This window comes from Taudactylus pleione, unplaced genomic scaffold (assembly GCF_031769625.1).
Source record: "Taudactylus pleione unplaced genomic scaffold, aTauple2 ptg000283l, whole genome shotgun sequence".
Taxonomy (NCBI): Eukaryota; Metazoa; Chordata; class Amphibia; order Anura; family Myobatrachidae; genus Taudactylus; species Taudactylus pleione.
Window position 1 is genome coordinate 1,515,115 of NW_028284685.1, and position 21,542 is coordinate 1,536,656.

Here is a 21,542-nt window from a genome sequence, read left to right on the forward strand (position 1 = left end):
CCTGTAGAAGACAAGTAAGGTCACCAGGACTAAGCTGTGCTTTGTGTAGCTGTGGCAGCCAAGCCAGTGATAGATCTGCAGAGAAGCAGGCAAAGACTTTATTTGCAGACTACCATAGCTGCCCAAAGGTAGTCAGGGGCAAAGAGGTGAGTCGGTGCCCTGAAAGGGGGCTAGGCGTTTGTTATTTTCTTTCTACAGTATGCTGACAATAAAGCACTTTTCTTTTATTTATATCTGAAAATATGTGTGGACTCCCATCTACCAGATAATTACCCAAGTTATCACAATACATACAGTGGTACTTGTAAGTTTGTGAACCCTTCAGAATTTTCTATATTTCTTCTGAAATTTGGCCTAAAACTACCTCAGATTTTCACACAAATCCTAAAAGTAGATAAAGAGAACCAAATCAAACAAATGAGACAAGAAAATGTTTTCCTTTTCCTTCCTGATGAGCATCAACAATTTTTCTTCTGAGGTCCTCAGAAATCTCCTTTGTTCATGGCATGATACACTTCCACAAACATGTGTTGTGAACATCAGACTTTGATAGATCCATGTTCTTTTAAATAGACAGGTTGTCCACTCACAACTGATTATCATCTCATAGATTGAAAATACCTGACTCTAATTTCACCTTCAAAATACCTGCTAAGCCTAAATGTTCACATACTTTTGGCATGCACAGATATGTGATATTGGATCATTTTCCTAAAAAAAAAAAAAAAAAAAATATGTTGTCTCATTTGTTTAACTTGGGTCTCTCTACCTAGTTCTAGTACTTGTGTGAAAATCTGAGGTAGTTTTAGGCCAAATTTCAGCAGAAATATAGAAAATTCTGACTGATTCCCAAACTTTCAAGCACCACTGTATATATAATTATATTTTTTAACCAAGGTCTTATTAGATTGCCTTGTAGAGACGACATTAGTCGCTTTGCCTCCTGATGTCAACAACATTTTTTTTAGTTTTGACATGACATGCAAAAAGGCCATGTAAAGTTATTCATGAGAAAAATTTCCCCCACTTAGATCAACTCAAGCCATGTTAAGTGTCTGTCGATGTGCTTTATTTCCTGTCATTCCAAAGCAGACTCTTACAAGGAATTGGATGCATTTGAAATTAAAGAATTGTTTTTCACATAAATGAAATAGGAACGTTAAAAAAGGGAAAAACTTTCATTATGTATCAGTAAACAGGGCTTAAGAAACCAGATAATATGTATCAATCTATACATGGTATAAAACAAAGTCCATCGATGTGATACATCTTTAACGGTTTATGCAGCATAAGAAAGCGCTCTGACGCCCGTTTTTTCATTAACTTGTTTCACTAAAATCATCACTGCTCGGCTCCATTTTGACATACATTAATGTTTCATACACCTAAACCTTCCTCAGTAACTGCTCCATAGAGTAGTGAAAATTGCAAAATCCATCCAGTGGTCCTCGAGATTAACCCAAACAAACAGACAGATGCCTACACAGGACTTTATTTTATACTATGTATATATATATATATATATATATTCCATAGACAAAAAAGCTTAAGGATTCATATGTCCCATTAAGGCTGCTTAGACATGATCTGAAAATTCACAAAACCTATTGATTTTCTGCCACTCAAACTTCAAAAAGCAATGAAATTACGATCATTAAGGCTGACGCCTTAATGGACGTGTTCCTTGTGCAATATAGATATGGTATACCATCACACCCTGTGGTTAACTGCAGATTCAGCAGTCTCACAGAATGAGATTGCTGTCACTCACAAAATGGTGGAGCTGCTAATTCACAGAATTGTGTGCTCATTGGAATACACACATGCAGTCTATGCAACTGAGGTCAAAGCAGAAAATAGAGCTGTGCAGATCTGATAAAAGTGGTGTGGATGGGGGGAGGAGACACAGCAGCGTGGATAGGTGAAACACAAAGGCGTGTAGAGATGGGAAGGTTAAGCAGTACAGAGGGGGGGTAGCCAAAGTAACACAGATGGGTGGAAAACAGTGGTGCGTTTGGGGGGAAAGCAACGTGGATTGGGGAAGAGAGAGGCATGGACATGGGAAAACTGGCAAATACAGATTGGTGCTGATAAGGGAATACAGACTAGCAGAAATAGGAGAACACACAACAGTAGAGATTGGGGAAGACAGATTAGTGTGGATGGGTAGGAAGACAGAGTAGTGCGGGTGGGGGGAGGAGACAGAGTTGCACAGTTGAGGGGAACAGAGTTGTGCAGGTGGAAGAAGAAAGAGCGCCACAGAGGAAAGGAAGACAGTGGCGTGGCTTAGGGGAAGGCAGTGGTGCAGAAGGAAACAGAGTGGCACGGATGCAGGGTGGTGCAGATGGAGAAAGACAGATTGGTACGGATGAGAGAACATAGACTACCATAGTTTGGAGACCACACAGCAGTAGGGATTGGGGAAGACAGATTGGTGTGGATGGGGAGGAAGACAGAGTGATGCAGGTGCTGGGGGGAGACAGAGTTGTACGGTTGGGGGACCAGGGTAGTGCAGATGGAGGAAGAAAGAGTGCCACAGATAAGAGAAAGATAGCAACGTGGCTGTGGAGAAGGCACGGATGCAGGGTGGTATGGCTGGGGAAAAACATTGGTGCGGATGGGGAATATATAGCAGCATGGAGGCATATAGGGAAAGAAAGTGTACATGCATAGACAGAGTATGGTATTTTTAAAAATAAGGGAGTTGAATGTGTATTCTAAATGAGATAAATGTATGCTGTGAGCAGGATGTTGGAAGCCAGTGAGATTGTTTTGGCGATCAAATATGAGGATTGTGGGCACTGAGTGGGATGTGGGAGCCACATAACTGCTCAAACCTCAGTTGCATAGACTGCATGTGTGTATTCCAATGAGCACACAATTCTGTGAATTAGCAGCTCCAACATTTTGTGAGTGACAACAATCTCATTCTGTGAGAGTTCTGAATCTGCCATTAACTACAGGGTGTGATGGCATACAAGGAACACACCCATTAAGGCGTCAGCCTTAATGATCATAATTTTATTGTTTTTTGAAGTTTGAGTGGCAGAAAATTAAAAAGTTTTGTGAATTTTCAGATCATGTCTAAGCAGACTTAATGGGACATATGAAACCATAAGGTTTTTGTCTATGGAATTTCATAGCTTTTTTAAAATTTATTAACTATCAGGGTTTGGATGAGCAAACCAGGCCACCTGAAGAGGAGAAGAGCAACAAAATGGTACACTAAAGCAGGTGGAAGAGGGGACAGCACACAGGAGGTTGGTTTGAGAGGTGCAGAGTGCGAGATGGCTGTAGGCATGAGGGGTAGTGGCAGCAGCGGTGGTGCAGAGAAGTGGCAGCGGTGCAGTGCAAAAGGGGCATCAGTGGGCGACAGAGGGCTCATTGGTAGTGCGTATGCCCCTTAGAAAATCAAATCAATAAGTTACAGATGCACAAATGCAGCAGTGAGATCCATCTACGCATCTGTTAAAAATTGAATGTGTTAATAAAAAAAACATAGCCCCGCCCCCTAAAAGACAATCAGCACAGGACTTTGGAGCCCCAGTACTGGTTGTGCTACATACAGGGGACAAACGACGTATGGGGTCCCCCATATTAAGCACAACCAGCACCGGGCTTTTCAGAACCTGTCCTGGTTGACAAAATATGGGGGACAAATGACGTAGGGGTCCCCCATATTTAGCGCAACCAGCACAGGGCTCTGAGCTGGTCCTGGTCCTGGTTCTGGAAATACAGGGGGAAAAAATGCACAAGGCCCCCCTATATTTCTGAGAACCAGCACCGGACTCCTTCTAGTGGGGGAGTGATGCCACAGCTAGGGGAGCCCTTTTACCGGGCCCCCCAGCTGCAGCATCACCCCTGACTGCTAGTCATCAACCCATGCCGGGGATCCCTGGGGAGTTGGGGCATAATGGGGAGGCTTGCTGGGAACTGTAGTTCCACAGCAAAAGCCAATATTTATATTTTCAAATGCACCACACTTACCATAATCAACCCAGCACCCACTGCCCCGGGGTGCCGGGGATCGCCCCAGGCTTTCAGCCTGGGCCTGGGGTGCCCTGAGGAGGGGGACTCCTTTATTGGGGGGGTCCCAACTCCCCAGGGATCCCCGGCCTGGGCTGACTAGTGGTCAGGGCTGATGCTGCTGCTTGGTGGCCCGGTAAAAGGGCTCCCCTGGCTGTGGCATCACCCCCACTAGATGGAGGCCGGTGCTGGTTCTGGAAAATACAGGGGGAGCCCTATGCATTTTTTCACCCTGTATTTCCAGAAGCAGGACCAGCTCAGAGCCCTGTGCTGGTTGCACTAAATACGGGGGACCCCTATATCATTTGTCCCCCATATTTTGGCAACCAGGAGAGGTACTGAAAAGCCTGGTGCTGATTGTGCTTTATACAGGGGACCCCTATGTTGTTTGTCCCCTGTATTTAGCACAACCAGTACTGGGGCTCCAAAGCCCGGGGCTGTTATTTTTTTGAGGGGTGGGGCCAAGCCATTCTTTATAGTTTTTTTTTTTAAACACAAGCAGCCAGTCCTGGTTGTGCTCAAATGCAGGGGACAAATGACATAGGGGTCCCCCGTATTTAAGCACAACCAGCACCGGGCTAGTCAGAACCAGCCCCGGTTGCCAAAATACAGGGGACAAATGACATAGGGGTCCCCCGTAAGTTGTGCAACCAGCACTGGGCACTGATCCGGTCCTGGTTCTGGAAATACAGGGGAAAAAATGAGTATGGTCCCCCTGTATTTTCCAGGACTAGCACCAGACTATTTCTAACGGGGGGCTGATGCCACAGCCAGAGGAGCCCTTTCACTGCGCCCCCCAGCCTCAGCATCAGCCCTGACTGCAAGTCAGTCCAGGTCAGGGATCCCTGAAGAGCTGGTGACCCCCCCAATAGAGGGATCCCCCTCCTTAGGGCACCCCAGGCCTAGCCTGATAGCCCGGGGCTATCCCCAGCACCCCTGGGTGGCTCTCTGCATGCTGGTACATGGAAATCTACAAGCACCAGCATGCTGGGCATTAGGGCCCACTGCCACCTGTAGTCCACCTGTAAAAAAAAAATATTAAAATAACACAACACACTGTAATATTGTAATATTTTATTTTACAGGTCTTCACCTGGGGGACGGTGGCCTTTAAGTTTTTTTGCGTGGCCATCACCACCCCAGGGCTTAGGCCTCTTCGTCTGGCAAGCACCTACCCGTCAGGGCTTCAGCGACTTCACCTGGTGGGCCCCAACCCACCAGGGCTTCGGCATCTTCGCCTGGCAGATGCCAACCCACCAGGGCTTCGGCGTATTCGCCTGGTGGGCACCAACCCGCCAGGGCTTTGGCGTCTTCACCTAGTGAGTGGCAGCATGTGACAGCTCTTTTACTTGGCTGCTGCCCACTAGGACTTCTGTTTCTGCGCCTGTCGGGCGCCAACCCACCAGGGCTTCAGCGTCTTCGCCTGGCGGGCCCCAACCTGCCAGGGCTTTGACGTATTCGCCTAGTGGGCGGTAGCCTGTGTCAGCTCTTTTTCATGGCTGCCACCCACTAGGACATTCGCAGCGTTTTCACCTGATGGATGCCAACCTGCCAGGGCTTCGGCATCTTCACCTAGTGGGCGGCAGCCTGTGACAGCTTTTTTACTTGGCTGCCACCCACTAGTACTTCCAACGTCTTCACTTGGCGGGCACCAACCCGCCAGGGCTTCGGTGTCTTCGCCTAGTGGGTGGCAGCCTGTGATAGCTCTTTTTCAAGGCTACTGCCCACTAGGACTTCTGGCGTCTTCACCTGGCCCGCCAGAGCTTTGGCGTTTTTGCCTGGTGGGCGCCAACCTGCCAGGGCTTCGACGTCTTCACCTAGTGGGCGGCAGCCTGTGTCAGCTCTTTTTTGTGGCTGCCATCCACTAGGACTTCTGGCGTCTTCACCTGGCAGGCTCCAACCCGCCAGGGCTTTGGCATATTCGCCTGGTGGGCGCCCACTGTCCAGGGCTTCTAGCGTCTTCACCTGGGGGGTGACTGCCACCTCCCCAGGGATTATGTGGTCCTCTTCAGGTGCCGCCACTTCCAATGACGTCAAGAGTCGTGATTGGCTCGCGGCGGCCATCTTTGAAGATCAATCCCAGAGGATCCAATCCCGCACCAGCCATTCTGCCAAGTATGGCAGCGGCGCCCAATTCAAAAACGGCACCTCAGTGAAATTCAAAGGTAGCTGCTGCGAGCTGTGATTGGCTCATGGCGGCCATCTTTGAATTTCAAAAATGGCGCTGAGGTGCCATTTTTGAAATGGGCGCCACTGCCGTATTCGGCAGAATGGCTGGTGGGGACTGGATCCTCTGGAATCCAGGCCCGCCGCCAATGCCTTCACCACCGCCAGACCCTCCACCGGACCCTCCACCACCGCCGGACCCTCCGCCAACACCTGAGACCTACCGCCGCTCCCCCGCACCCCCCGAGCCGCCAACGACACCCGCGACCCGCCGCCGCTGATATCCCTGCTGCTGCTTTTGTCCCCACCGCCGCATCCATGTCCCCACCACTGCTACCATTGTCAGCTATCGCCCGCAAACGACGGCCATCTTGCTGCACCCAAGTGAAGCCACTTTGACTACACCTGCCGGAGACTCCTACTTTATAATGGCGCATTCTTGAGGTAATAATTTAAAAACTGTAACTTTCTAATTTACCTGAACCCCAAAAGCACGTACCCTGGCACAATAGCTACCTAATAAAACAAACCCCAAGTCTAAATTCCACCCCTACCCTGAGTTTTGCCTTCTTAAAAATCCCCCATAGACTATAGCAGAAAAAGGTTCCTAATGACAATGTCAGAAAAAAACTGACAGTTGGAGCTTTTGATTACTCCCAAATCCTAATTTTTTATGTTTTTGCCCTGAAATTTGGCAAGCAGCACAGTTCTACCCAGCCATGCCAAATATCAAATCTGTACCTCCTATAGCTTTTGAGGTCTAGCCTCATGAACACCCTGCCCCCCCCCCTTCAGAATTCTCTACGGAGAAATCCATTTTTTTAGATGCAGCCTTAATATAAGGGCACGACTGTGCCCTTATAATATACTGTATATATATATATATATATACTAGTGGACCCATCCCAGGCTTAGCAAGGGAGCAATTTCATTTCACCACACCCCCCTGCTCTCATAACAACCTACACCATTTCACCACAGTCCCCTGCACCTCACAGAGGCTCAGTACACGCTGTGTCCTGGGCTGCTGTGAGGGAGGGGGGGGCGGCACCGGACCCGGGCGCCCGCCAGGCCCCTCAGGGAGCCCGGGCCTGGGTAATCTGTACTCGCCCCCCCCCCTCTCGACGCCCCTAGCACCTCACCAAAACCCCCTGCTTCTCACTCCTATCCTCTGCATCTCCCCAGTATCACCACAAACCCCACTACTGCTTCCCTGCAGTTGGCTGGGACCTGGTCACTGGGATGTGCTAGGAAGGGCAGGCGAATCATGGATGAATGATTTGTATTGCAGCTACCGTAAGCATTATCAGCAGCATATCTCTGGGGCTGGGGCACCTGTGCATATTTCCGCAGCTTTCATGCGCACCCCTCCCCAGCTGCTGAACATGGCGATGAGCAATGTCTTCTTTACACAATATACCCTGTTTTTCCTGGTCATCCTGTTGAGCTTCCTCACTGTGGTGCCTCTGTCCGAGAACAGCGCTAACTTCCATGGGAGGTGCCTCCTATTCACCAAAGGAGTGTATCTGAGCGGGAACATCATGCTGGAGAGGGAACACTTCACAGTGGAGGAGTGGTGGCCGGAGTCTGCCTGCAGGTTCAGCGTAGGGATGGACAATGGTTACTAACCATCTATGTTTTAATTCTGATGGTAGTGCTTTTACCATTTGGTGGTGGCTTTCTGCTGTTTGATATTTTATGGTGTTCCGTTGTTTTTTCATTTTAATGTCCTTGGACCCTGGGAGAGGGAGGACAGTGGCACATGCCCCCAGGGCTCCTTACTTATTTCGACACATAAAGCAGAACCTGGAACAATGGAGGAGGTGACTGCCTTCCATTGCCTCCTGTATTTATACCCCTGCTGAAAACACTGATCAGCGAGACTTCAACAGGTGCATCTAAAACCAGTGACTGGAGCCTATGGGGAATATTTACTAAAGGTGTTGTGTTTATGGGGCTAAAGTACACTTTTACTAATACTTAAAGGACCAAATCAAATATTGACTGCTATTAAATGTGTGATTTAGCCTCAGTAACACAACATCGATTTTGATCGATTTTCATTGATTTTAAATAAATCAAAATAGAGTAAAATCGGCCTTTAGTAAACATACCCATATGTATCACAGGCACAGATTACACATTTTGTAGAAGGAAAGTCGGAGCTTTGTCCAAACTGCAGAAAGCAAGAGGACACTTTTAATCACAATGGGGATGATTTGAAAAGCAATGAAGTTTTGCAGTTGTATCTAGCATGTCTTCCCCCTGCTCATGTTCTGGTGTCCAGCACACATAACCATGGACGACGCAGCTGCACACAACTCAGTCACATCTCCATGTGATATGGGACATTCACATTGTAGTGAGGGTGTTGTCTGCCGATAAAGTGCAGGCTCTCTCTCTCTGTGTATATATATATATATATATATATATATATATTATATATAGATATATATAATATATATATATATATATATATATATATATATATATATATATAAAATGGTATCAGTACTCATCTAAACTTACAAGTTGATACTAGACTTACAGCAGATTCCATACTCTAAGCAAGGCTTTTGACACTTATTATATTCATTTCGGAAATTATTTCAATTAAACTCTTAAGGTGCGTACACACGGAGCGATAAAACTGAACGACATGAACGATAACGATATCGTTCATATCGTTTTCATTCATATCGTTCATTTTTATGTACTTACCAACCTGTAAACGACCAACGATGCGCGTTCCCGCATGGGCGATAAAGATATCTTTCATCATCCATACATGCAGGCCAACTTGGATGATATCATCAACGTTGCCTGTTCAGAGATGTGGCAGGATAACTTCACTGAGAGATATCTTTCAAGTTGTTGGTGGTACAGATCGTACCGTGTGTATGCACCATAGCAGTTATAAGAATTAAATAGTGATACAAACAAGCACCATCATAAGGATAGCACAATAATTATATGTATGCATGTGTCTGTTTATAAAAAAATTATGGCTATATCAAATGTAAAAACTGTTCTGCTCATCAAGGCTACAGTAGTAGCACTTCAAGGATTTAACACTGACAGTGTAATTCCTGAATGTTGTAGTCCTTAGTAAACATGCTAGTTTTGATCTGGAGTTAACATCCGTTTAGAACAGTTGTGTCAAACTTGGGCTCTTCAGCTGCAGTGGAACTACACATCCCAGAATGCAATGCCAGAGTTTTGCTATTAGGGCATGCTAAAACTGTGGCAGGGCATGCTGGGATATCTAGTCCCACAGCAGCTGGTGGGCCCGAGTTTAACACCACTGGTGTAGAAGAATGGTTTTATATCTTTAATGTATGTTTTATGTATTTTATCAAATAAAACCTGAACATTTATGTCACATAAAATATCTTCAAACTTCAATAATATTTTGAGTCTTATGGTCAAAAAAGATAAAATCTCAATCATATGCATTTTAAAGAATGGGAAAATAAAGCAATAGTTCATTTATATGTGTGCTCTTATATTATTGAATAATATATTTTTCCCTTTTAATCCATAATAATGTGTCATGCTGTCCCATTTTATTGTTACATAATGAATGTAATATACTGTATGTGTTGTAAGGCACTTTGGGGAGAAGATGAGAGAACTTAGAGTGACTAAATGAGAAATATCTGTGTGATTTGCACTTTGTCAGTAGCTCATACGGACTGAGGCCCTGATTCAGAGCCAGACGCTCTGACAGAACGCTTGCTCTGAATCAGGGCCGTCCTTAATTTTTAGAGTGGCCTCCTGGCCGCTCGTATAGCTGTGGGTGACCACCAGGGGCGGATTGGGCCACCGGGATATCGGGACAGTTCCCGCTGGGCCGGTGCTAACCCACAGGTGCCCCAGTCCTCCCTCTTACAATCAGGGATGCAGAAAGGCTGGGTCAGCCCTGCAGTATGTTTATTACCAGCCCAGAATACTGGGCGCCTGCCGCAATACATCACACAAATCTGCACAGCGCGCCCGGCTGTCTTTTCCTGCTCATTAGCGGCAGTCACAAGGCCAGTTGCCAGGCGCCGCACCCGCGCTGCATTGTGTGAAAGATAGTGGCAGCCTCTGCTGCCCACAGATCTTTCTTTTTCCATTCCTCCTTGCTCCACCTCCTGTACTGTGAGTCTGTGTGGAGAGACATCATAACGTCTTGATGTCTCTGCCCATGCGGCGTAGCCGGGGGGAAGTGAACGTGGCGTTAAAGTAAAACTGCAGCAGGCATCAGTCTCCGGTGCCTGGAGGGCATGCAAACCGTCCGTCCCACACAGCCGGCACCCGCCTGCTCCAGGCATAAGGTAACAGAAACCTCAGCAGCACGCAGAGAAGAGGAGCCTATGAAGAAGGAACCTGCGGCCCTAGACCGACCCAGTTGTCCCAACTACAGTCAGCCAAATAAAAGTGAGTTACATTAGGTATAAATGTACAGTATATTGGGGCCTCTCCTGCAGGTGATATACAGTATGTCCATACATAGCTGCATTTAGGGAAAAATTGTGTTAAGTTCAAGTGTTCCCCTGGGATCTTTATTCAGAATATATATTTTTTTTTTTTCCTGTTCTAATTTCTGTGCACCCTTCCTGTAAAGAGTTTCCTGCAGTATGTGGGAACCATTGTCCAGTTCTATTATAGTTATTATACCTGCTCTATTACCTTTTGTCCTTTGCGTAGATAACTGTAAATATTAGACAGGCTTAATGAGTAACACTCAAGGGAAGAAACTTGTATGCCCTCATACACTATAGGCTATGTTTAGCTTACAAAAATAATTTTGTTCCCATAAGTATCCATCCCTGTATTTAAGGCCTCTGTGTGGGGTTTGTATGTTCTTCCAATGTTTGTGGCGGTTGGATCCCACACTGCAAAACATACTGGTAGGTTAACTGGTTAATGACAAAAATAAATAAATAAAAACAATAACCCTAATGTGTGCATGTGATAGGGAATATAGATTTTTAAGCTCCACTGGGGCAGGGACGTACAGTATGTAAATGCCTAAATATTCTCTGTAAAGCACTGCGAAATGTGTGTGCTATATAAATAATAAATACATTAATAATAAATTATTATATAAAGGGTAGGGGAGTTATGGGTATTAAAATATATTATATAAGGGATGGGGGGTTTGGCATAAAAAAAAGTTTTATATATTGGAAAAAAACATGATTAAGCACAATAATCTATATAGAGAAGAGCACTGTAAATTAAAAGAGGAAGTGCTGAACTGCACAACAGGGAAGGGGTTGGGGGTTCACAAAATCATAAATATATATAGGGAAAGGGGTGAGGTGCCACAAAACAATACATTCTATGGAGCCTATTCATCAAATGATAAATGGCCCGATTTCCATGCGGAAACACTAGTTTCCACATGTTTTAGCTACCGGGCCATTCATCATCAGGGGCCCGATAGGACCCCCTGATATTCACGGGAACAAGCGCCATCTTCAGACGGTGCTTGCTCTAGTAGCCCGCTCCTTCCTATAGGATGGAGTTCCGGGGATGCGAGGAGGGATCCCTCCGCTGCCATCTCACAGACTCTTCGTCGGCTTTGCACATGCGTAACCTCGGGTCGACGGAGAGGAGGTAAGTAACGCAGCTACATCTGCTGCGATACTAACCGAGGGGACAGCTGCTATTCGGAGCAGCTGTCCCCACACCGGAGCAATGATGAATTGCTCTTGTATAATCTATCCCTCGCAGCGAGTTCAATACTTAATCATCGTAGGCCGTACGGCCTCCGATGATGAATAGGCACCTATATGAGTGAGTTTCTGTGTGGCTTAGACAAAATGGTCAGCATGTACCCAATCACAGCAAGCTTATTGTTATATCAGAGCAGCAATTAAAGTGTGGATAGACATTAAATAATGAATGTAAACCTGTACAGCCATTAACATGATAAAAACAAAAAACAGCACTGTTCATTTTATTCTCTCAATGTATATATGTTTCAAATATTTAGCTGTGATAGATAATTAATTGGTTCTTAGTTGAAATATAATGCACAAGATTTATTTAAAAAACAAAGAAAAAGGGTATCAAGAAAGTTTAAAAAGGTTATTAAAAATAATATTTCACAATTATCTTGCATTGGACACATAGGTGTGATTTTGAGTCATACCCATCTGCAACCATTTTGCACAATCACAGCAGCCTCCTTACAAGCTTATACCCGTGTATGACAAATATCAGTTCATCGGTTTGTTGGTTTCCATCCACAGCTGCAACCGTTATCATTAAAGGTATTTCTCTGGGTGGGTGTTGTAATTTGTGAGAGGTACAGTTTGGTCCACTGATACGCCCTACAAGAGGGAACCCATATTTACTGTATACTGTCAGATTCTAGTGTAGCAAAAAATTGCTAGTTTTAGTGTGAAAATAACAATTTTTTTTAAAGAGGGAAATCCCCGCCCCGTCAACAGACCCCTTTCCCTATATAGGGCTGCTTTCAGAAATTTCCCGGGCTGGTTTTCCATCCCAATCCGCCCCTGGTGACCACCCACAGCTATAGCGAGCGGCCAGGAAGATGGTCGCGATGTCAAGACCATCGCGACCATCGGGCTTGCGACGAGACCCTTGTGGTAGGGTCTCGTTGTCGCAAGCCCTGGAGTGCTTTCGGCTCTGTGCAGCCACGCCCCCGGCACGCCCACCAAAGGGGGTGTGCTGTCACTCACCATCGACAGCACACCCCCTTTGGTACGAGACCCGGAGCGACGGCTTGCCCGTCGCTATCCGGGTCTCGCGCATGCGCACGATGAAGCCAGCGCCGTCATGCGCATTCGCACTGGGCCAACATCGACCCGCTTGCGAGCGCTCAGCACTCGCGAGTGGGTTTGAATCAGGCCCTGAGTGAGACAGATCTCATATATTATAGTTATTGTTATTTGTCAAAAGCAAACTGTAATAATACAGTTCTCTGTATTTTGAAAATGGTGCAATATTTTCTACAATATTATATACAATTTACCACTTACTGTATTTTGGAGCCTTGGGTGCCCTGATAGAGTAATACAATTGTAATAATTCACATGTATAACACTAAGGGGTAAATTTACTAAGAATCGGGATTGACCCAATTTGCAAAGTGATTCATCTCGGTAGAAATCGCCGGAACTCAGGCGATTATTTTCCCTTTTTTTTTTTTTTTTTTAAATTTTACCAACTGGCGATTTGAGGCTAAACGAGTTTGCCGACGGTGATGTAGGTCGAGATTCTCGGGTGATTTGTAAGCAAGCTTGAGTGAATTATATAGCAAAATAGCCTCTAGAGGAACCTGGAAGTATGGGGGATGTTTTTTTTGGATCGCAGGTGCTTGCTGAAGGTGCGTTTTTTTGTGCACTTTAAAGCTTAATTTTAGTGACTTTGAACTATGCTTGCACCCATTTTCATGTACCCAAAATTTGATGGGAATACTTATTTTCCCCCCAAAAAATGTGCAAAAATGTATTCTTCATCCCTTGCTCAATGATGTAAAATAGGTTAATTGACGTGAACCTTGTGCTTACAGCAGTAGATGCAATGTCGCGGTTCCCACCATAGACTTCAATGGAGATTTCTCACCATTGAAGTCTATAGGGAGACCGCACACGGGACCTGATTCAGAGCCGGACGCTCTGACCAGAGCGCTCGCTCTGAATCAGGGCCCTCCTACCTAAACTTGGAGCAGCCTCTTGGACGCTCGCATAGCTGTGGGTTACCACCCGCAGCTTATGCGAGCATCCATGATGATGGTCGCAATGGTCAAGACCATCGCGACCATCGGGCTTGCGACGAGACCCTGCGGTAGGGTCTCGGTGACCGCAAGCCCTGGAGTGATTTTGGCTCTATCAGAGCCAAAATCACTCCCACTGACATCACTAGTGATGTCAGTGGGGCCGGACCCAGACGGTAGGCGTTCCCATGGGAACATCTCAGTCTGGCAGCCATGCCCCTGGCACGCCCACCAAAGGGGGCGTGCCATCAATCAACATCAACAGCACGCCCCCTTTGGTGCGAGACCTGGAGCGACGGCTTCCCCGTCGCTCTCCGGGTCTCGCGCATGTGCACGACGGAGCTCCCTCCGCCGTGCGCATGCGCACTAGGGCACCATCGACCCGCTTGCGAGCGCTCAGCGCTCGAGAGCGGGTCTGAATCAGGCCCACAGACAATCAGTGAGCTGCTCCGATGGAGATGCCCGCTGATTGGCTGGCGGCTCCTTCAATGACAGGGCACACGTGTGTCCCGGTCATTCGCGCGGAGTAAAGCGATGTGGAAACACATAGCTTTACTCAGTCTGGCTTGGATTCGGGAGCACCCGTTTTTTTCGTTTTAACCCCATGGATGCCTACTTGGAGAAGAGGATGTGAACTACGCACAGGTGAGGTGAGTATGGATTTTTTTATAGGTACCCCTATGGATTACTTTGGATACTAGGTGAGTATGTGTGATAGTGTGAGTGTGCATGTATGTTCTAATAAAAAGTTACTTTCACGGGGTATGTCATGTTTTTTTTCGTATTGCTTTAGTTGTGGAGCTACAAGTACCAGTGGGCCCGTAATGCCCCGCATGCTGGTATTTGTGGCATTCGGGAGAGGCTTGCTGGTATGTTTAGTTCCATAACTAAAGACAATATTTAACCATTTATTTTACACTACACACTAACACTATCAGCTCGGCAACCACCGCCTTAGGGTGCCAGGGATAGCCCCAGACTATCAGCCTAGGCCAGGGGTACCCTGGAAAGGGGGCCCCCTTTTTTTGGCAGGGGTCCCCAACTCCCCAGGGATCCCTGGCCTGGGCTGACTAGCAGTCAGGGCTGATGCTGCGGCTGTGGGGCCCGGTGAAAGGGCACCCATGGCTGTGGCCGTGGCATCAGTCCCCCACTAGAAAGAGTCTGGTGCTGGTTTTAAATATAGGGGTATCCTCACAACAATTTTTTCTCCCTATATTTAAAACCAGCTCTGTCCCTGCTGCCTGGTGCTGGTTCTTAAATTACAGTGGAACCCTACAAATTTTTTCTCTGTAATTTTAAGAACCAGGACTGGCTGGCAAGTACCGGGCTGGTTAGTCTTTTGGGGGGGACCTCATGTCATTTTTTTTTAGAAAATTAACCCTATGTTAACCATTTACAGAAATAAACATACACAAGTCACAATGATTTGTGTATGTTTCTGACCATCTCGCAGCTCAGGGGGTTGAGAGATTGAAAAGTGATTGGACAGAATTTGTCATCCCAATTTTTGGTAAATTTGAGAGATTTATGTTTTAGGTGATAAGTACTTCCGATTTGGCCCAATGGTGATTTGATTCGAGATTGCTATCTCACCCGAGTTTTACGAGTGAGATGAGAGAAATCTCTCTCTAACTCACCCGACTTTTGCCTTTAGTAAATTTGCAAGCAGGAAAAAAATGAATTAATCACCCGAGATGGTCATCTTGACCTATTGCGATTCTTGGTAAATTTACTACTAATAGTGACTGCAGTATAAATATAGCACTCGTTTTCCCAGGATAGTGCTATAGTTTGCTTGAATTTCCTTCTCTCTCACTATAAACAGACATTAAACTTGGCAAGTTCAAAGAATTGGATTATATATTGCATAGCTTCCCAAAATCCGCTATTTTAGCCTAGGTTTTAAGGATATCCATGCTTTAGCACAGGTAACTATAATTAGTACCTCAGTCAATTTGATTTAACCCATCTGGACTTAATCATGGATATCCCTAAAACCTGGACTGTAACGGTAGAGTCTGGGAAACTCTGTAATATATTGTATAACGTGTAAATTATTTGAGGCATTATTAAATAATTTCTTGAACTCAAGACTGCTTATTTAATAACAGTTTGTGTGAAAAACTCATGCAAGTGTTTATAAATGCTCTTATACAGTGACTTCAATGATTAGATGCCACGAAATATAACCAATGTATACATTATTCCTGCAGAGCATATACAATTTATTTTGTAGGCATATATTTCCACATTATTAAATATTATTACCACATTACATTTAATCTCAATGAGTCCCTCAATAAACCTGCTCAATTATGTTATTATCATAATTATACATAAGGAAATTTAATTCTGTGTACACAAAGGTATAGCACATTTCCATGTTTAAAAAAACTTGCTACAGTATATGGAAACTTGCAGTAATATTCCAAATTTCAATTAAAATTAATAGTACTGTAGCTATTAGAATATGATCTATGAATTTGTCAATCTTCCAGTAAATTGCCTTAATATTCCGCCAGAAGGTCTAGTTGTAAGGCCGAAATAGGAGATTAGCAAAACAGATGTCCTCAAAGGAATTCATACATAATAAAAGCAAGAATGCAACGATTAAAAGCTTCATATTCTCCTCCTTCAGGATAGTGCTTTGAAACAATGCACAAATGGGAGTCCCTGTAGCTATAACTGAATTACCACATAATAAACAGTAAATGGACGATACTTAAAACAAACAAAAGAACGTACCTTAAATGGTAATTGATAGCAAGTCCTGGTCTTTTGATAGAAAATCTCAACCTTGAGCTCCTCTTGAAACAAATAATTAATACGATCAGCTTTGGCAAATGGCTATTTGTGGATCTTGCAAAATTAACTCCGTCATTTTAAGCTTTTATACCTTATGGAAAGAAGACGGTATTGGCACAACCCCCTGAGTCGACCAACCAGATTCCTTTCAGCAATATTCCTTCTCTTTGCTGTTAGCAGCTCCCAACATGTATATATTCTAGAGAAACAGTCAAGTAGGGGGCAAAGGATAATACATTAGCTCTCCCATGCTGATAAGTACATACAATAGTAGTATCATTCTTACTGTATATAAAACGTTATATAATATGAAAACTATACACAGCTTTCAGTGTTTTTCCAGCTATATTTTTCAACATTTAATATATTTGAACTGTAGGTGAAATATTTCTTAAGACATCAAGAATTTAATCTGATCAAAAATGTATAGTATATTAACTAACCTCTACATTATCCTCAAATGTATAGTGTGGACTCCTACATTTCAGAAGAACTCATTCCCACTTTACAATAGGTGGAAGAGGAGATACAAATATAGATGTGTTCATTTCTGTACAAGGTTTGGTGTAAATTCCCAGAGACTGTCAAAACTAAGGCAAAAGCTTTTAAAGTACTGGTGAGGGTCAGAGCTGGATTAGGACCACAGGGGGCCTAGGGCACTGAAGACTTGGAGGTACACTATGGTTTTAAATTAAGATCATAGTTTGATATTTGGGAAGATGACATATGCAGAGAGGATAGAAAAGTCTTTTACTTTCACTGCGCAATAATATATTTACAAGGGTATCACTGGAAAAATGGTAGTGCAGCACACTAAAGTGGGGGGCTAGACCCACTTGCTGTACCACTGGTGACCCTGTTCTGGGTGCAGGTGTGCATAAACCCCTTGACCAAGGGGCCCTTGTTCACTGCACACTCTGCACCTATTATAATTATGCCATTGAGACATATACAGAGAGCATCCTATTGACTGCCATACAATGCAGAGAGCATCTCAGTATCCGAAAGACAATTGAGAGCATCCTAGTGGCCACCATGCAATAGAGAGAACATCACAGAGGCCACCAAACAATACAGAGAGCATGAATGTAGCTGCCATACAATACAGAAAGCATTAACAAGGCTTCCATACCATACAGAGAGAGCGTCAGTGTCATCCCCCATCATAAATTAACCTTGCAACAAAATCATTAACTTCTTTCGCACTATTATAACTGTTAGCAGAGTAGCATGGTGACAGCAGATATTAGTAGCAGAGTAAAGCTGTCACAGATAAGTAATAAGGATAAGAAAGGAGCGCTTCAGGTAAAAATTTTAATAAATTTAATAGTTAGATATTTATTAATAAAACCAAAATCTTGTAAAAACATCAATAATTCACAAAATTAATTCCTAGGAAATAAAAAATAAAAAAGATGAAAGCACAAAAATTCAATAACAGACAAAAATGTCAAAAAAATATATAAGCTCTTGAGAATAGAAAAATACCCTTGAATGGCACAATAAGAGAGTGCACTAAGCAGAGTTCAGTGGTTGGTAAAAATGGCAATAAATTAGTGGAATATTACCAACTCGCAGAGTTCTTCAGTGTAGATATAAAGTCTGTGGGTTTAATGACCCATACAATGACCCATACACTGGAGTGAATTCTCTGGAAACTTTGGCCAGTAATGGAGTACTTGCATGCTGCATGGATTTCTGAGTCTCTTAAGCCGATTGTGAATGGCGTAGTCCCCAATAGATGAGGGTGGCTATTGTGGGGCCAGGTCTCGCAATAAGGTTCTCTGGCAAATTGGGGCAAGGGTCTGCATCTTCCAATGCAGATTTACTGGCCCCGACTGTGTGGTCATTCTGAGTAATTTAAGGCTTGCTGAAATGGTCGCAATGGTGATCCGATGCTGTGTCTTCGGACATCTTTTTTTATTCAGATGCCTCCATCTGCATTAGCATATTTCAGCATCGCTGCTGTGTCCAAAGATGTAGTAGCGTTGCTTATAGCGTACAACTCTGAATCAGACTCTGTGTGTGTGTAACGCAGACGTTGGTGCTGGTGGAGGTTAGTAGACACGTGGTATGCTTAACCACTTCTTAGATTTATTGTAATCTGGTAGAACATTTACAATGAAATAAAACGACCGCACAGGTTCAATTCGACATTAACGTCATATACAGTATATGTACATATATTATGGTATTATCTATATAAATATGCTCAAAAGTGTGTGTGCTACCAACTACCAATTTGCATTGACACAAACACAAAAGAAAGGAGTAGTATAATTGTGCACTATTCGCATGTGACTAAAGATAAACTAAATAAAAAATTACTTTTATTAAATATTTGTTAAAATATATGTATTTACCCTCCGGGAGTTATAATCATGGCGAAGTATTTAAAATAATATATAGATAAAGAAATTGAAATGAAAGATTAAAATAATATGCCAGGGTATTATCACACATTCAAAAAGACGCCTTATGATATCATCATATCTGGGTATTAGCTCCTCATATAGTAAAATACAGAAATGATCAAAGTAACAATGGTCTGCAGTTTGTTCTATGTTAGTTCTGTAATAAGTATGGTATGAATAAATGAACATTTTATTGTGAAAAAACGTTTAGTGTCTTGTTTACCCAATTTGTTATTCACTTGATTGAAAACGCTGCTTATATTATGTGTGCGTATCTCACTCAGACATATTTATGATGGCATGAAAATTAAGGATAACATGTGTATTGAGTATTTCCCGTTGCTTAAGGATATCTTCTTCACTTATTAACCAGTTATATAGTTTTTAGTGAAGTATACCAGCAGCAGCCTCGTGTAGGACGCGGCCGGCGGTGCAGGATGACATCAGCACCCAGAAGGCAGTGCGGCGCATACCGCGCAAACGCCCGCCCGTCACAAGGGTCAAAGGGCTATTAAAATGGCGCCACACACCGGAGAGGACATCAGCTGGGAATTCTGCCGAGTGAGACTGTAAGTGCAGACATGGAGCAGCAACAACAGCAACAGCCTTCCCCCCAACAGCCAATTAGCAACCAGATAGGGTAAGTCCTGATTAGATGGGTGCAAATGTTTGTTTTAGTTAGTATAGGTATAGTAGAAACTTTATCATTGTGTCTTCTGCTGTGTGCCTAGTTCTGTGGAACATAAGAAGAGGCTTTTTAAGAAGTAACACATGAATTCAAAATGTGCAGCATGTGATAAGTCTTAAGCTGGCCACACACTAAATCAACTTACATCCAACCATCCAACTAGTTGGTTGGTTGGAATGAAAACCTGGTAAGGGATGAAAGCAAATGACAATCAGCTGTTCACTCCTAAACGCCGGAAAATGGGCTAAAAACTGTTGTTTGAACAAGTAGTTTATATGAAACATTTAACAGACTTGTCTGAACGACCATTTTCATCTGTTTTCTGGCATTTAGGAGCAAATTGCTGATCATCATTTACTCCCATACGTTACCAGGTTTTCATTCCAACCAATCAACAAGTTGGCTGGTTGGATGTAAGTTGGTCTAGTGTGTGGCCAGCTTTACTCTGGAAGTCAGGATATGGTGTTTTGTGATCTATGCAAGCATAAATCTACACCTAGCCAAAGTCAGCAAGTGAATCAGATTTGGGAACTTATGGAGTGGATGAAAAGGTCTTTTGTATCCAAGGAGGAATTTTTAGCCATGCAGGGGCTTAAGAGATCAAAGTCTCAGACAAGCCAGGGATATGATGAGTTGGAGTCCGTTGAGCAGAGTGCTATGGAAGAATTGGAACAAATATCTAGAGATGTGTCTGGTGAAATTCATGAGGATACAAGATCGTTTAACATGGATATCGCATAGATGGTGTTAAAAAATATTCATAAATCTTTTAACTATAAGGATTTACCAGATGAACAGCAATATATATTATTTGAGGATGGAGGAAAGAAGAATAAGAGATTTTCCTATACATAAGGTTATGAAGGATTTTGTGCTGAAAGAATGGCAGAATTTGGATAAAAGGCAAGGAAATTTAGCAAGAATTGACCGTATCATATTAGGGATGAAGATTTTCTTAGATGGTGTGCTATCCCTAAAGTGGATGCTCCAGTAGCAGAAATGGTATCTAAGACAACTATTCCTTTGGAAGATGGGGCTTCTTTTAAAGATACAATGGATAAAAGAATGGAGACCTCTTTTAAAGAGGATATGTTGCCTCAACGGTATCTTTAAGAACTGGTGTAGCTATTGCTTCCGTGTCAAGGGCTTTGAGGTTATGGAGTGCTAATATGCATGCTGATCTAGAAGAGAAGATCTCAAAACAGTATCTGTTAAAAAATCTGGAAATAATGCAAAGAGCAATTGAATATATATGTGAAACTTCTTTGGATGTGACAGCATTTACTGCAAGGTTAATAGCTAATGCAGTGGTTGCTAGAAGAGCACTATGGTTGTGTTCCTGGTCGGCTGATGCTCATTCAAAGAACAGACTATCAAATTTACCTTTTGGAAATAAATTGGAGGCAATAATACAGAGAATAACAGGTGGGAAATCTACAAGGCTACCTCAAGATAGATATACAAGATATCAGGCTCAGACCTCTAAACAGCACTTGAGGGAAGCACGAGGTTACAGACCAGGAAGACAGTACAATAGAAGATACTCATCAGGTATGACAAGGCAGTCATTTCGTCAAAACCAAGGGAGACCTTACGGGAAAAGACAATGACTATATTCAGTGTCAACCCAGATTTCCAGTAGGAAGCAGGCTGCTGAAATTTGCGGAAATATGGCAAAACAATTACCCAGGACAGCTGGGTTTTGCAA

The 21,542-nt window shown here is 43.8% G+C and overlaps 1 protein-coding gene and 1 pseudogene across 1 annotated transcript in view; one reads left to right on the forward strand and one right to left on the reverse strand.

Annotated features, from left to right (window-relative positions):
• LOC148512077 (flavin-containing monooxygenase 5-like) overlaps positions 1–16,740 on the reverse strand; it is a 195,037-nt gene extending 178,297 nt beyond the window's left edge. Inside the window, exon 1 of the mRNA XM_088482221.1 lies at positions 16,673–16,740. The gene's annotated coding sequence lies outside the window, so the exon portion shown is untranslated. The remainder of the gene's footprint in view (positions 1–16,672) is intronic.
• Positions 16,741–20,293: 3,553 nt separating this feature from the next.
• LOC148512078 (uncharacterized) lies at positions 20,294–21,444 on the forward strand (annotated as a pseudogene).
• The last annotated feature ends 98 nt before the right edge of the window (positions 21,445–21,542 follow it).